The sequence below is a fragment of the Bombus huntii genome, chromosome 9, assembly GCF_024542735.1.
Source record: "Bombus huntii isolate Logan2020A chromosome 9, iyBomHunt1.1, whole genome shotgun sequence".
Classification (NCBI taxonomy): Eukaryota; Metazoa; Arthropoda; class Insecta; order Hymenoptera; family Apidae; genus Bombus; species Bombus huntii.
Window position 1 is genome coordinate 5,248,696 of NC_066246.1, and position 13,276 is coordinate 5,261,971.

General features: G+C 46.0%; 1 protein-coding gene across 2 annotated transcripts in view; it reads right to left on the minus strand.

Moving 5' to 3' along the window:
* Nucleotides 1-13,276, minus strand: part of LOC126869488 (semaphorin-1A) — a 142,286-nt gene that overhangs the window by 116,704 nt on the left and 12,306 nt on the right. The window lies entirely within an intron of this gene.

A 13,276-nucleotide genomic window follows, 5' to 3' on the forward strand; every position in this document is an offset into this window, starting at 1 on the left:
CTCATCGAAGCTCCTACTATGTGCGGAGTGCGAATCATTTCCACCGGTGCCTTTCTTCTTGCCCTTCCCCCCTCCCCTTTTCCCTTTCATCCTCCCTTTCCACTTCCTTTCTTCCTTTATTTCTTCCCCCCCTCCCCTCCCTCCCACTCTTCCTTCCTTCCTTTCATTCTTTCTGTCTTTCTTCTCGTCTCTTTATTTCGTATTATCTACGTACGTAGATATTCCGGCAAATTAAAATTATTTAACCCGAAAACTATAATTCGCTTCTGTATAAAGGGTATTTGAATAGCTTTGTTTCTCTGTCAAATAAATAACACAAACGGGATTAATTTCGTATAATTCTTAGATACAGGGATATTCACGGGAAATTATCAACGAACCAATAAACCGAACTTGATCGAACGATTGTTGCGCGTTTAAATAAAACTACGGAAAAGAGATTCGGCGATACCGTGACAACAATACTCAGGAAAATTCGCGTCGAGTTTTTCGTGGCGAGCATACCAGCGGCTCGATAACGACGTTACCCCAACACCGATGGACGTTCGGCAAATTTTCCGTATACGTAGTTATCTGTATGCGGCAGTCGTTGCAACGTCGACGACGTTGACGGTGTTCATTAATTTGCTGAATTAAAAGTAGCAGGGCGTACATCGAACCCCTAATTCCTACGTTCGTGATTGGTCGTATGTATAGCAGGGAGTGCATCGTGGCCAGAGTTTGATGCGTTTGGCGAGACCATCCCTCTACACGTATGTATAGTACGTACGGTGGCTCGCTACGTGCGCGCCTTTAAACGTTATTCGGTTGGAACGGTCAGCGATGCGAGAGAATAATGGACAATGACCAATGAAATATTAATAAAAACAAAAAGGAGGGCGAAGCTTTTGCTGACAGCAGAATAACCGTAACGACTTCTCGTTATAGTCTCCGAGCATATTTTTCGAAAACAGATAATCTGGCTCTACGTCTAAAACTAGGAACATTGTTTGTATCTCGTTGCTTTTAGCTCGAACGTTTCGCAATTAATGCGATTTATCGCTGTGTGTCTCAATGAAAATACGATTATCGATAGCGCAACGAAACTGCCACGATAGTTATTCGTTCGATAACGCGACAAATTGTCGCTCCGTAAACCAGCTGTAAAATATCCATCGATATCGAGCAATCACTTTCGATTCGTCGCCGAAAGAACAATCTCGCAGACAAGTTCGACAACGTGTCGTTGAATTGTTTGTCCGCCAACTGGAAAACACGAAGCCCACTTTACATGCCAAGTCGAAGGAGCTTTCATCCTTTCCGATTCTTACTTAAAAGCCATACACGCTGTGTATAGACACGATCAAAGGCAACAGAAGGAGGACCCGTTTGCCGAAGAGGTACGAAAGGGTGAGTGTAAAGATCTCGTGCGGAGGAACGGAAGAGTCGAAGGGTGCGAAAGACACTCGCAAAATCGTCCCTCGGGATCGACTCTGTCCAAGTCCACTATCTTTTGCTTAATGTTACACAGTTCACGTTTTCTAGGTGGAAAACGTCGGTAGCAATGCTCGTCGCACGGATGCTGAAACACAAGGGAGGAAATGGATCGATATTCGACCAGCTGAAGATATACAATCTCTGTAGAAAGAGATACGTCAACTACGGACAAAATATTATTTTCGCTGCAGAAATTCTTTATCGAATAGAAATTTTCGCAAGCCTCGACTTCCCCACGATGATACGTCCACTCTGTTAAAAAACGGACGTACGATACATTTCGATTACGACGCGATCGTTGCTGCTAACGATAAGAAACAACGGAGCTTCGCTAGGACCGATTTTTCAGCGAAGTAAGTTCCCTCATCGCGCGCATTTCCATTTACTATCGGACAAGCAGGGGTTAAGCGCGTTTCACCGGTGGCATAGGGAATGTAGGTTAAAAAAATAAAAACCCATAAAACCGTCCCGCGGGAGTGCTTGCCAACGATTCGATTTTTGGCGGAGCGACCAGCGACGAGAGGAGAGCGGAAGAAAGAGTAGCAGCAGTCTGTCCGTGTTCCCAGAAAAAGAAAGGCTACCGAGAGAAGAAGAGGACGAAAAGGGATCGATAGCCGTACAACGGGGAAAATCCCGATGGAAAACGCGTGGAAAACGCGGATACGTTGCTCTGGCACTCGTCACGAAGGGTGAGAGAGAAAGAGCGAAGAGAGAGAAAGAGAGAGAGAGAGAGAGAGGCAGAGGGCAAAAGTCGCGGCAGCAGCCAGTCGAGCGATCGAAGGGCGTGGAACAAAACCCAATTAAGTCCGTCGAAGTCCAACTTCCGTCAGGCCGTTACATGGAAAACATTTTCTGGGTGAAACTGGTTAGGCCATTTAAGCTGAGTTCGCGTATCGCACGGAACTGCTACCGTTTCTGAATGCTTGCTTAAAAAAAGAACAAAATGAGCACGGAAAACAAAAATTTGCTCGCGGGTTAGGCTCGTTCGAATTTAGTTCCCATACGTCTCAGGAATCGCGAATTCACCGCGAAAAGTAGGTCGAGAAGACAAAAAATGTATTGTTTCGATCGGAACACCGATATAAAAGTTTACCGGTATTAAATCGGTATTAAAGTCGGGACTTTTCCTCGTGCGAATATCGAAATCACTCTTCGATGTAATAATATTTCAATTATCGATCATTATTCAAAAATATCCGACGATGTTACGAGAACTTACGGGGTTCGTATTAATTCGCTTGTGAAACGAATTATAAACGTTTTAAATTTAACGAAATCTATTTAAAGGACAGAAAATATACGAGCGCGTTAAAGAACATAAATTACGTAAACTTTGCACGATGTTGTTTAAAACCGGTGGCCGAGAGTAACAGAAATTGCGTATAAAACTGAAATCCTTTAAGCTAAGACGTATCGGTGACCTATAGGATAGATGCTGCCCGTGCGATATATACGCTCGTTACAGAAACGTGGTCGTGTTTGACCGCACAAACGCAAAAGTAATCTCCCATGTCACCTGTCGCTCTTCGGCAAAATACTTGATGAATCTCCGCGACGCGGAGGCGTTTTTATCGACGTTATCCTCGGGGGATCCGAGTTAGGTATTCCTCTCGCGGCTCTTTTTCAGGCCTGTCCCTCGTCACTCTGCTTCAAGGATTCGACCTTCGATTAAAAGGTTTCGATTCAAAGTGCTCCACCACCAGACTGGAATTGATATCACACCGTGGAATCGATACCGCGGCGAGACAAGAAATTGAAGACTATAACGAACCATGGGAAATGCGCTGCCTGTCTTTGCTCGACAACGAAAGTTAAGAAGCCAACTGTCGTAAACTTCTGTAATATCGTACTCGCAGCGGTCGTTCCATTTACCTCTAGCGATATTTTCGTTTGTAATTTTTTAACAGAGGATAAACTAGATGCGCCTCTCGATCGCGAGACTCGCGACGCAAAGTCTTTTCGAGACTTTCGAGGAGAAGTGAAAACTGGTAGTCGGCGTGAACTGGGCGCAACTTCGATTTAAAAACTCAAACAACTTTGACCTAGAACGGAACTGCCTCGTTACCAGGCGATTAATTCAGAACGACTTAATTAGTGTATCTTCGCGTCGAGCGCTTGCCGACACATTCGTGCATGCTGATTAGGTGGAAGCAGAGAACTTTGTGAAAAAAGTTTTTTAATCTATTACAAGCCGGCACGAAAGGATCTTCTCATTCTTCGTTGCTGTATTTCAATCTGTTTCTGTCGTGACTGGAAAAGCGTTTCGCGATCGGCCGCGTATCAACTTTTCTGTTGCGTCGATTCGATAAATCTCCATTATGATACTACGTCAGAAGCTGAAATCACAAAGCGGCAAAAGCGCACCTAAAACGTGAGCTCGACGAGAGTTATGCGCCATGTACTATATGTATAGTATACGCGATTGCAGAGATCGCCCTCGGAATAGTTGCTCTTCTGAGATTAGCGCGCTCGCTAATTAGCACGGGTATTACAGATTCGGGGAACTCGAATTGATCAGGTTCGTTTTATCGACGTCGTCCCGTAAACACGTCAACGAGGCTAGTTCCGCTAAATTGGATCCTGTCCTGCTTAAATTCGCTCGATTCGCGCTACCCTTCCCGGATAAAGAAAAATAAACGAGGTAATAATCAAGCTGTGCGCTGCCCGTATATTCTTCCCTCGACTCTACTCGCTACTGTCCTTATTTTAACCGTCGAATAATTAATTCGCCTTTTTTGTTGGTCCCTCATCCTCGTAATGCCTAAATTCTTTATTAACAGCGTAAAAGCCAAAAATGAAGATAGATCATGGAAAAAAGTAACATCTTTTTTCCGCTCCAACTCGCTACAAGATGAACTATAAAGCGTTGTCGTTGCATAAAATATGAACTTCGATATAGAGATAAAAATAAAATACGTTTTACAGGGATGAATCGAGGAAGAAGATCGGTCGAGTCGTTGCACGATGTTCGAGAGATTTTTATCGGCGTGTTCTATAGCGAGAGAGAAAGCAATTTATAGCTTGATTAGCGAGTTCGAGCGAGGTATCTAACTTATCTTGTGGAGCGTGCAACGAAACTCTTCGAGAAGATGTGAAACACGGTAATGAGGCAGACCGCGCGAAATCCATAAAACAGTTCTGCTACGACGAAGAAAGGAAAAGCTTTTGCAAGTGATAGCGTATGAATGACTCGAATTCGTGCACGAGTTATGCTTGTACAAAGTTCGCGCCAACTTTTATGTTTGCGCGTGTCGTGACGTACAAGCGCGGCGTACAGCGAAAGAAAGAAAAGGAGGAGAGAACAGAGGGAGAAGAAGGGTGGAAAGGACGAGCATGATTTGTGAGACAGGACAATTTCCGCTCGCGGAAACGTGTAACGCACGAGGAACTTCTCTAAGAGTTTCAAGAGAGATGGAGAGATAGACACAGGAGAAAAGATCGACGAAAGACTAGAAGAGAGAAGTTGCAGAGACGCAATCGACGAGACGAAGGATGGAGGACGAAGACGAAAACGAAGAAGAAGAAGAAGAAGAAGAAGAAGGAGAAGAAGAAAAAGAAGTAGAAAAGAAAGGGGAAGAAAAACAGGCTGGGCCCCACAACGTTCTCTTCGAGAAGGGAAAAAGAGCGCGCCTTAAAATTCCGAGAAATGGGTTAAGGAAACTCCTCGAATTCGCGGAATATAAATCATTTCCGATGGCAGTAATTCGATTCTCGCGCATCTTCGAATCCCTCACTGATGCTTCTTCTTTTTGTCCTATTGCTCGGGAATCCGGCGGAATTACGAGCTGCCCTAAACCCCGACCAGAAGCAGATTCCAGTGATTTATAAAAATTTCATGAAAATCGTCACGACCTATTTCCACTATTTGAAATATTCAAGAAAATCGTCCCGCGTTCACCGATTCGGCGAGGTAATTACGCGGCGGGGAAAAAATTCTCCCAACCGCGATAAAGTGGCGATAAATAGAGATCCGCGAGATCTCTAAATATCAGATGTCGTTATAACGTTACGACGGTTTTATATAAAATTATATCTACGGACACCTGGTAACCGAGGATTTTGAGAGCGGACGTCAAAATCGAGATTCGACGAACTTTGAACTCTGAATATCGATTTGTCCCAGTGACTTCCAAATGTCTTCGGAACGACGGCAGAAGTGAAAGGAATTGGAAAAGAGCAAGAGAAACGGAATGGAAGAGCGGGGGGAACAGAGGGCAAATGGAGAAGGGAGAGACTGTCGGAAATTTCAATTTGCCGAGGGTGACAGAACGGCTCGCGACGGCATTGCACGATGGCATGCGGAATTCGTAACCGCACTTTTCACTCTACGTGTTCGGGGAAAAAATCGTAACCACCGCGTGGCACGGTACAAGATACGACTATCCACGGTGTTGGATGCGCACACATACATCTCCGTGAACCAAGTATCGGTTGACTTCCGTTACGCCGAGTCCAAACTTCGTTACATCGTTTCCGAGTTCCAACGGTGCTCCTGGATTTCTACTCGATTTCTCTCCGTCTCTCTCCCTCTCTCACGGTGTTCACCCCTATCGCACACCCTCGTCTTCGCATTCCCCTTTCACGCGATCGACTTTCCATTCGCCAAGAGAAAGAATGTTTCCTCCGCGACGCCGTTTCGCCATACGGGGTTAGGACGAAGGGAGTGGGAGAGACAGAGGGTGTGGAGGAGGAATTGAATTTTACCTCGATACGCTGGAATGATGATTTGCGCGTGCAAATCCGTTTACGACGATTACAATGGCCCCTGGTAACAGATACGCGAGAACAAAAGGTAACTCATATAAAAACAAAACTCGGTACAGTCTACAATCCGGACGATGGATGGTCGATCCAACGGCCAAGTTAAAAATCATGCTCGTTTTCTTGCTCGGAAAAATTCCCTCCGATACAATCGCGGCTATCGTTAGTTCTTTGATTTCAAACGATACAACGATCCTGCAGATCGTATCGTATATTTTACACTTTATCCGAATAACGAAGGATTTTCTTTTTTTTTTTTTTTTTTTTTTTTTTTAGAAAATTCCAGATCGGATCAAATGAGTATTCGTCCGTGTGTATCGCATTTATTAATTTGCCGAATGTTACTTAAACGTAGCTGGATCGAAATGCTCGTACGGATCGTTAAAAGATGCATCGGAACCGAGGAAATGGTTGCTTCCCGAAGAAGCTTTTTCGACTTTACGACCGTTGAAAGATTGCAACTATGCGATGCAGGGTGAATTAACGCAGAATAAATCTTGCCACGTGAATAGGAAAATGAAAATTAACGGGCGTGAACGTTGGATACATGTCAAGATGGATATGAAAGTTAGCAGACATCGCGAGGCGATTAGTCTGCCAGTCGTCGCGTCACCTTGGTCTATAAAAGAACGAAGAAGGGTCCTTGGAAAAAGTCTGTCGGGCGGGCCCTGTACGTCGGTTACCACGCGAACGAAACACTCAAACTCTTCACTTCCGGTAACCTCGTGATAAAAATACACCTTCCTATCGGCAAAGAAGGGAAGCCGTGATTTGCACTTGTAAACAAGCGTAGCTATATCGTTCGCAGCTTGCACGAGTTAATAGCTTTACGATTCACGCGAATTCCTCTAAAATGCATATAATCTATGATCGGTAAACGGAAAGAAACCTTTTTCTTTGCGGTAGAAGCACGCTTTTATTGGTATTCTTTGGAAAGTCTAAGTCTTTTAATAGATCCACCATCTCGGTATTTGACTCGTTTACGAGCTAAGGGAAACTTGCCAGTCGTATTTGCGCAAAGGAAAAGATTTAAGAAAAATTTGCTTTTACCCTGATCGTATTTGACGCGAAAGCTAGGAAGGACCGTCTTCGGAAAAGTTGAAGGAACATCCGCGAAGCTATCTTTTATTTTTAAGGGAGATCACAGCTCCTAATAAACAGCGAAGGTTTCTCCGGATCTCCGCCCGTGAATCGAAACTTCCTGCCAACAGCAGACATTTTTTCATGTTCTATGTCGGTAACAGCCGACACGAAAAAAAAAGAAAGAAAGTTTTCGTCTTGAATCAGTTCAAGGATAAAAATAGAGCCCCGAACGAGCCACGTTGTCGACCAGAAACTTGTAAGAGGGTCGTGTAAAAGCGTTACGCATCAATTTTTATGAAACTTGGCGCGTAGATGAAACAGTAAAATATTTTCTACGCGCGTTGTTAATAATTGACAAATATTGGAACAGGCTTCGCAACTTTGTCCGCTACCGTTATCTTGAAACGCGAATTCGATAAGCTTAACCGTGCGAAAGAAAATGAATTAGGTAAAATCGGACGAACAAACCGCGCTCCGTTTTAATAGAAAAATCTGCCGTTAACGGCTCGACCATCGAAAAACGTTCATCGCGAATCGATGCCCTCGACGAACGTATCGATAAATGCGTGCGAACGGAACGTCGTTTCCCGTCGAATTACGCGTGTAACCTATATATGGGAACGTGTATCGCGAATTCGCGGATGCAGGAAGATTTATATCGGTCTATCTGCAGGTAATAAAAGCACGGACCGAGTATCAAACTTCGATTGGACCGATCAAGTAGGCAGCAGAGGGGAGCGGACGCAGACACAGGGTGGAGGTAGTGGTGGATCATCGTCAATGACAAATTGACAGGGTCGAAAATCGACGTACACGTTAGATGCTGCGTATAGACGCAGCTCAAATGTATCGCCAAGACCTGATTTCACGATACGGAATGAAAAATTTGAAGGCAAAAATCTATGACGCGAAACGCTGGAATAAATGCAAATGTCTCATCGACTTTTCTCCGTCTCTTTTTCTCTCTATATGCAGCTATTTGCTAGCAAACAGCCAACAAAGAGGGAGAGAATGCAAACATTTTTTAATATCACCGCGGGATAAAGTTGACTACGAACATGGAAACATGTTTGGCAAACATTTGAGGAACGCAAACGTACCGTAACGAGAAACGTGACAAACCATTACGAACAACTATACCTTAAATTGGCAACGAGACAAAGAAACGTTGAAAATTTCGGTGAAAAGAAACGAAGGCGGAAAAATTAAATTAGAAAATAGTTTTTATCGCTGTCGAGAAGTCGCACAGACGATTTCCCGATTGCGCCCGGCATATTTTCTCTTTTTCGCTATTTATATAAAATTCCATGTAAATAAAAACACTGTATCGAAGAGAGAGAGAGAGAGGCAAAATTAGTCCGAAACTTTCTTAAACGTATGGAAAGTCAAATCGAGACACCACCCTCGTCGTCTCTACGCTCTCTCTCTCTCTCTCTCTTTCCTTTTTTCTCATTTCCTCCCCTCCTTCGTCGTCTCTGTTGCTCGCATTCGCTATGTTTCCACAACTATTTACGAACCTTCGAAGCACTTCGCTCGAATTAACTGGAAACACGCCTCGAGTGCTGCGAGAAAAAGTTGCGAAGAAAATCCCGATGCATCCGCAACACGTTAGACTGTAAAGTGGCATACTTTACAGACATCGCGCGAGGAAAGTAGCTCTTTCTTCTCGCGCCAAACAAATTTTTATGAAACTCCAAGAGAGATTTTCCAGGCCGAAAACGGTTGAAAGGAGCGCCGTTAATACAGTCTACAGCCACGAGAGCGAATACGAAAACGAAACTACGCGCGGCTAACTACCGCAAGTCCCGGCAGCTAGATCGAACGAAGACGCAAGTTCTTCTAGAAATACGCGTCACGGCCTCTCCCACGGAAGGAACGTTAACGTCCGCTCTGCCGAGTCACAGCGTGGAAAAAGGGCGTAGGGAATATTAGTGGAGGGTAAGAAAAGTGCACGGGACTGTGAGTCATCGAGCACCACATGCGCGATTGGTGGCACAGCTTACACAGATGCGACCAGAAAGGAGCGAGATATTTGTCTACGATACGCGGTTAGCCGTATACCCGACCAGCCTGTGTCACATCATCCGGCGTATACGGCGTGTCAGGGCAAAAGTCACAGGAATCAAAAGTCTAATTGCGCGTATCGATACCAGATGTTCGCATCGCTACACTCCCAAGAATGCCATTACGCGTTGTATACACGCGACGAAAAAAGATTTCGCTGTAAAAATAAATCAAAGGCGAACGCCCGTAAAGAAGATATATCGAGATTAGCGCGAGCCAGTAAAAGAACACGCGTGAAATTTCCGTGCAAATTCGCAACAGCCAGAGCACGCGTGTCTGCTTCGGGGCATAAGTCCGATATACCCGTCCGGTGGTCGCGTGACGCCAAGATCAGGCGCAATGGAGCATCTTCGAAATTTCTTAACGATGAATTATTCATTCGATCGGGAACGATTCGACGAGGAATAAAATTCTTCGATGCGGGAAGATCGTCCCCCGAGCGCGGAAAAATTGATTCCGCGGCGGCCCCGGCGCCACCGCACACGGGTTCCGACGTCGCCTTCGTGGTTGCGGAGTTTGGCTTTCTCGACCGAAGATGGGACGGGAACGACGTTACAAAGGGCCCCGCGACAGACGGTAGGCGCGGCCCGATGAAACCGAAAGAGAAAACCTCGAGCGCGGCAAGAAGGCAATCGAAGAGAGGAGAAGGACGCGTCACGACGAGCAGAAGAGAAAGGGAAACGCAGGCCAAGAGGCTGCAAAGCCGTGGGTAAGCCGATATAAGCAGAGTCAATTTCCAGCGAGTGTTCGAGCAGGAGGAAAGGATTTTGCTTGCACGACGACAAAAAGGCAATATTCCGTTCAGGGCCGGGCACGAAGCTGTAGTCAGAGAAAGAGGGATACGGAGCGCGAACCAAAGAGGAAGAATCGCGCGAGAAGCACTACCTTTGTTCTTCGAGACTTACCTAGATACTTTTCAATAAAGTTACTTGGCACCAACCACCGTACCGCCGTCAAAACTTCTCACTCCACGAGCGAATCGACCGAGGAAACGGTGGACCGTCTTCAAGCATAACGACCGATCGGTTCTGCGATTTCAGCTGGAGCAGAAATATTTTCAGGAACGCCGTAGAGGAATACGACTGCGTATCCCGCGTTATAGTTATACCCGATTTCGTATTCTTTGGATATCCGTGCCAAGTATCGCGCGTGACTATCGAAAACCGTGGCAAGTCGTTGTATCTTGCCGACGCAACAACGCACCGTTCGATATTTGAAACTTTAATCCGACCACCAAACTTCCAGACGATGCTTGGAATTCGAAAAACAGATCGCAGATACGTAGCGTTCTAAGGGCGAATCGGTCAGCGATAGAGTTTCTTCGGCTTCTTCTCGCGGCCGTGAATTATCACGAAATACAACATTTAAAACATCTCGGCAGACGAGCGAAACGCGCTTCACAATCTAAGATCGTGGCGATATATCAGAGCATCGACGATGTGGCTGACATCGACCGTTCTCGTATTTCCTCGCGGAAGGCGTTGAATATTTAAAAATTGTAATCCACCGGTGGAAACGCTGGCACGATGCCGACGCTCTCGGGGTAGCCAGCTCAAAAATCGAATACTCGCTAGAGTGAAATACCGTGAAGCGGTCGCTAACGAGAAACACCGGAAACATCGAGCCACGACTCGAGGCAAAATCGCGGAAGATTATCTCGACGTTAGGATGCCAACGATACCATCCGACAGCAAAGCGACGATTCCATTTTGATCGCAACGCTTCAAACTCCGAGTCGCAGCGTTACCGGTCAAGGTTCGATGCACGATCGAGTCGGAGCCTGAAACGGTCATCGCCGGACAACGGGATCTACCGTAAATGGGTGGTAGAATGGTTTCAAAGGATTACACGAATTTTGTGACGTCAGGACGCGATCGTTGCTCGAAACTCGACGGTGCGCACAACTCTCTCGTTGTTCCTCAATTTCGATGTTTGCCGCGAAAAGCGAGACGCGCTTCGAAAAATTCATCGCCGAGGAATACCGTGCCATTGTTGTGCGAACATGGGCGAAACCTAATTTATCACGAAACGTCGTATAAAATGTAATTTATCCGAGAAGATCATTGCGATATTAGAATATCGAGGGAACGCAGCTGAGATCGATCACGTATATAAACGTGCTCGCGTCGAAAGTAGAGGAAGAGCAAGGGCGAGAGAGAGAGAGAGAGAGAGAGAGAGAAGGAGAGATAAAGAGGGGGCAGAGGCGCCTGGTATTCTCAGCAAAAACGATGCATTGTTGAATATTTAAAAATTCTAATATGAAAAGCCTCGACGTATCGGCGATGTTTTCAGCATCGTTCGACGAACCGATCTCGTCGGCGGACGAGAAAGAGGAAGGAAGCATAGGCGTTTCGGTTTTCAGCAGGCATCGAGGATGGAAATACGAGCGGCCCTCTTGTAAATGCAACCTCGGTAGAGAAGGAGCGTGGGGAAAAGGGAGAGAGACGAAGAGGCTACCTTGTTGCAGCACGATGTGCAGATGCACTCGGCTAACACCGTGCACCGCGCCCTCATTCAATGCATGGCATACCGGTTGCATCGACTTTTCTGTCTGATTTTTGCCCGCTGCTTAACTCTTTCGAGTCTTTTCAATATCTTTTGCCAGCGCCGTTCCGCTGCGCCTTGTATTTGCCGAGCTTAATACATACCTATCTTTTTCTCTGTTGCGCGATTTTAATCCTTTTAGTTCCGAACGATATCGCATAATGACGTGGCTGTTGGCTCTGACAGCCAGCTAATCCCTACTGGTCACGTATAATTAGTGAAATTAAACGTGGCCAGCGTATCGGCCCGACAGGGTGGAAGGGTTAATTACACGGCGTTAATTTTTCGTTCGATACCGAACGAGATGAATGATACGCGTCGTACCGAACGGTGTCGGCAATATGGGAAATTCGACTAATTTTTACTTTTAATCGTCTATCGAATACCGCGTGTCCGCTGACTTTCCATCGATTCTTCGTTATTTATATCGCGGATTTTACAGGCACGCGCGCTTACGACATTACCGAATAAAACGGTCTCCAGTTTACCGTTTCATATTCGAGGAAACATCGCGTCGCAGCCGGCGTCCCATATTTCACAAAAGTGTGTTTCGATGTTTCCCTTCCTGATAGGAATTTCTCGCGCCGTGCCGCGCCGCGCCACGCTGGCTAAAGTGACCCCCGAAGATGCACCGCGACGCGACATAGCGACGGCCCATCCTCTTTCTTTACATCCAAACTAACGAGCAAAACGCGTCCCGAGATCATAAAACGAAAGAAACCATCGGAACTTTTTTTCCTGTACCTTTTTCCGCGCTTATTGTTAGTATCCAGTTACGAGTATGGAAAATAAAATTCCAACGGTCGACTTCGTATCGCGCGTTCGACATTCTCCAATTCTCGAGGATATTTCCAGTTGAAACGTAAGACATCGAGCAAGAGGCGGCATTCGAAGGTTTGCGTGTGCAAGATGGAGACGCGAAGTCGAAGAGCGTATTCCCCTTCCCCAAGCAGCAAAAGAAGAGTACAGACGATAGAAAAAGAAAAAGAAAAAAAGAGAGAGGAGTAGCGTTTCACGAATCTCCATTGCAACGTCTCTTGATCCAAAGAGAAGCCTGCCAACTGGGCAAAGTAGCTCGTTGTCCCGTGATGCGAAGGGTGAGACGTCCCGACGACAAGGCGCCCGCGCTCGCGCATCCGACATACGATCTTCGACGACGTATACGCGAATAAATTGCACGCGATATAACGACCAAGCTGCAGACCGTGCAGAGGCAATAAACATACAAATCTATTAGCCCGACGGTTACTTGGTTGCGGCCAAACTTTCGTAGCGTGGATTTATGTGGAAACGCGTTATACCCGCGATCGACTTCACTTTGCGATCTTGCTGGCGCGAAAATGCGCAA